Genomic DNA, 4,194 nt, shown 5'->3' on the forward strand with positions numbered 1-4,194 from the left:
GGGAAAACAACCACGACAATGTATTAGAACAAAAGAAACATAAACAAAAACAGAAAATAAAAGAGAAATCCATCAATTTTCTGGTGGTGGGGGTGGCTGCAGAAGCTGGAGGATGGTCTGCAGTTGTCCTTGCATGGTGTCCATCCTAGAATCAAGACTGCCATTAATGATCTCAATGGACTGGAAATGGTCTGTGATCATTGTTTCCATTTCGCTAAGGCGCGTGTCAAAGAGGTCCATTCGAGACATCATCCTTGCAAGGACTTCATCATTGGACATGTTGGATGTGCCTTGGAACAATGGACCAGCACCGGATGTACCTGCACCAAAAGAAGAGGTAAAAGGTGGAGGATTGTCCTCCTCCATGTTAGCACCATCTGCTGCCTCTGTTCCTGCCTCATCAGTATCGACCTCTGGAGCACCCACTACTCGGTATGCATCGCCAACCTTTTCAACTAATTTCATGTGGATCATAACATCCAAATCTAGTCGGGTGCCACGCCCCCCTCCAACACTCTCATATACTGATCTAGGTGGTTGCCAAACCTGTAAGTATCTAGCAATGCGGGTCACAAAGCACCCTACCATTATAGCTCCTTTGTCGGCTCTAGCCACCCTTGCAAATTTCTGGCATAGCCAATATCCAACATTTAACAAAACCCCATTTTCAATCGCCCACAGAAAATATAATTCATTCAAGCCTAACACTCCGTCGCTCTCACTCCTTCCGAATATAGTGTTGGACAAAAATTTATGAATGTATCGCAAGGAAGGTTTTCTTAATTTGGATGCCTTTGAATATCTAGGATTATAATTTACTTCACCGGTGAATTCTTGCCATGTAGTATATGCATTAAAATCACTAGGCACTTGTATTTGACTGTTTTCTGTGGGAAACCCGAAAATTTGGCTGATCTCATTCACAGACAGTTCAAAATCCTGGCTAGACAGTCGAAACCTAATCTTGCTCGGTGGAGATGTAGGTAAAAACCGAATAAAAGAGGAATAGGAACTCAAAAATTCTAGAGTAAGTGGTGCATAAACCAGAAGAAATGCACATAGGCATGAGGTGTATGTGATGAATGAGAAGAAATGCACGTGAGTGTGAGTCGCCACCTTGTTTAATTATTTTAGGGTAAACTAGGAAAAAACCCTAAGTGACTCCGATTTTAATTAACCTAGTTACTAGATTAATTATCCCAATGATTAAGGCACAATCTACGAACCCGAGATGGATCCCGAGACTATGTCATGCTGATGAACTAACCGATGAATGAATGCTTTGCAAGGTGAATGATGTAATTGGACCAAATGAAATGTTTATGTGATTTTGACTTGCCACCCGGGGTGAAATCCCGAACGTGCCTACGTACTTCCGTTTGAATGGAAGATCAAAGTCAACGTAGTTCGATAGGCCTTCTTTGAAGGGCTTTGAAGGTGTATGCTTAATGCATGAGTGTGTGTATGCTTTGTGCATGATTTTGTGTATGCTTTGTGCATTTTGTGTGTATGCTTTATGCAAGATTTTGTGTATGCTTCGTGCATGATTGTGTGTATGCTTCGTGCATGATTTTGTGTATGCTTTATGCATGATTGTGTGTATGCTTCGTGCATGATTTTTGTTTAGGCACTTTGCCAAAGATTTGATTGATTTGATTTTAGGCATTTGATGCCAAAAATGTTGATTTTGATTGATTTTAAGGCATTTTGCCAAAAAGATTGATTTAGGCAATTAGATTGCCAAAATGATTGATTTTAGGCGATTGTCGCCAAAATGATTGATTTATTTTATGGCGTTTTGCCAAAAATGTTGATTTAAGCGATTTGTCGCTAAAATGGTTGATTTTAGGCCTTTGGCCAAAAATTGGTTCATTTTAAGGCATTTTGCCAAAAATGTCGATTTTATGGCTTTGAGCCGAAAATGTGTTGTTTTAGGCAATTAGTTTGCCAAAATGTGCGATTTAGGCTTTAATGCCACGATTATCGATTAATCGGGCGTTCGAGCTTAATCACAATTTACTGTTTAAACATGATTGATTAAAGCTTTTAGCCACAATTATTGATTAATTGGACTTAAGCCAGATTTATTCGAAATAAGGCGATTGAACCGTAGTTATTAATTAACTAGGCTCTTTAGCCAATATTGTCGGATTTAAGCTTAACTACCACAATTATTAATTAATCGGGCGTTAAGCTTAATCATGTTTGTTTTTATTAAAGCAGTTTATTTACCAAAAAATAATGACGTGGATGCATTTATGCAATTGTAGAATTATTAAGAGTAGAAGAGAAATATGCATGAAGTGCTAACATTAAATAGGCAGAGTTTTGTTTACATACCTGATTTAATCGACGACCGCTTCTTAACTCCCGATTAAGCTCCTCGCTTAGGAAATATTAATTAATTTTAATTTGTTTAATTTTAATGTCCAAATATCACAATAAAAATGCAATAAAAAATTAAATTAAATGCAAAAAGCGATAAAGAAAACGCAAGGAGCGTGACAGGGAGAAGGATTCGTCCGTCAAAACGGACAAGGTGTGCCAAAATTGGACTGAAAATGGCCTATTTATAGGCCATTTTCGGGTCCAGGGCGGCAGGTGCCGCCTAGCTCGGCGGCAGCTGCCGCCCAAGAGGCTGGGCGGCAGGTACCGCCCATGCTGGGCGGCAGGTGCCGCCTGGGAGGGCGGCAGGTGCCGCCCAGTCGGTGGGGCGGCAGGTGCCGCCTGGGAGGGCGGCAGGTGCCGCCCAGTCGGTGGGGCGGCAGGTGCCGCCCATGCTGGGCGGCTGCTGCCGTCCAGGCGGTGGGGCGGCAGGTGCCGCCCATGCTGGGCGGCAGGAGCCGCCGTGTCCGGCGGCCGGCGCCGCCGTAGCTGGTGGTGGCCACCATGTCTCGCTCCGGGAGCTTTTTTGGGAGTTTCCGACCTCCAAAAATCATTCCGGGACCGGTTCTGCGATCCTCGTGAAATTCCGGACGTTTCAAGTACCATATTGACATATTTCCAGTAAATGTCCAAAATGGCCTCCGGTCCGGCCGGACTAAAGTCAAAGTTACTGTAGCAAAGTCAAACTAATTGGCATGGCACTGTAGCAGCGTGTTTTCCTCCATTTAAAGAGTTTCACATGCCACCAACAACATGAGAAGCCTCAAAATTTGAGTATTCACAGTAACGTACCTTGAGGTCGAGATGTCATCATGTTTGCAAATTGCCCCAACTGAATTTCCAAATTCCTTATTACGACCTGCTGGATTTTATGGTTTTCTCTAGTTTCATTCATGAACTCCATGTGTGATTTGGAAAGAGCAGTGAGGAGGTCGTCATGAGATTTCTTTTCCGGAGGATGGAAACCAGGTGGTGCATTCAAGGCATTGTTAGGATTACCATAGGATAGGTTAGGATGGTTCCTTAACCTGTTGTCATATGAATTTGAATAAGGGTAATTCTTTCTTCCTTGATTCATCACATAGTTCACTTGTTCCAAAGTTTGTGGATTTAAAGAGTCCATGATACATTCTCCAATTCCATGTTGTCCATTGCACCTATCACAAATTTGCATGACAGAATTTACAGGATTAGTAGTTAACATGTCCAATTTCCTTACCATGTTATCTACCTTGGCATTGAGTGCTGTAATGGCGTCTATTTCATAGACTCCTGTAGTTCTTCTCCTTTCGGTATTGTTTTGGTAATGGCTATTGCTTGCCATTTCCTCTATCAATTCATATGCTTCATCAATTCCTTTCTTTTCAAAGGATCCACCTGCAGCTGCATCTAAGGTAATTTTGATGTTAGGAGATAATGCATTATAGAAAGTTTGTACCTGTAACCACTTGGGCAAACTGTGATGGGGGCACTTTCTTAACAAGTCCTTGAATCTTTCCCAAGCTTCATACAAGCTCTCTTGATCATGATGAGCAAATGTCATTATCTCGTTGCGCAACTTGGTGGTTTTTGAGGACGGAAAGAATTTAGCTAAGAATTTTTAAGCTAATTCATCCCATGTGGTGAAACTTCCAGCTAGACATGATTGTAACCAGGATCTTGCTTTATCTCTAAGAGTAAATGGAAAAAGTCTTAATTTGATTGCATCTTCAGAAACACCATTTTGTTTGAATGTGTCACAAATTTCCAAAAAATTGGTAATGTGAGCATTAGGATCTTCACTAGGCAAACCCCCATACTGGATCGAGG

At 41.8% G+C, this 4,194-nt stretch overlaps 1 non-coding gene across 1 annotated transcript; it reads left to right on the forward strand.

Moving 5' to 3' along the window:
- Nucleotides 1-3,840: 3,840 nt before the first annotated feature.
- On the forward strand, nucleotides 3,841-3,946 carry LOC149496737 (small nucleolar RNA R71). Its single transcript, XR_016320710.1, has one exon. It is a non-coding gene; the product is annotated as a small nucleolar RNA R71 (small nucleolar RNA).
- The last annotated feature ends 248 nt before the right edge of the window (nucleotides 3,947-4,194 follow it).

This window comes from Jatropha curcas, chromosome 4 (assembly GCF_041381405.1).
Source record: "Jatropha curcas cultivar XTBG-Jc1 chromosome 4, XTBG_Jcur_1.0, whole genome shotgun sequence".
Taxonomy (NCBI): Eukaryota; Viridiplantae; Streptophyta; class Magnoliopsida; order Malpighiales; family Euphorbiaceae; genus Jatropha; species Jatropha curcas.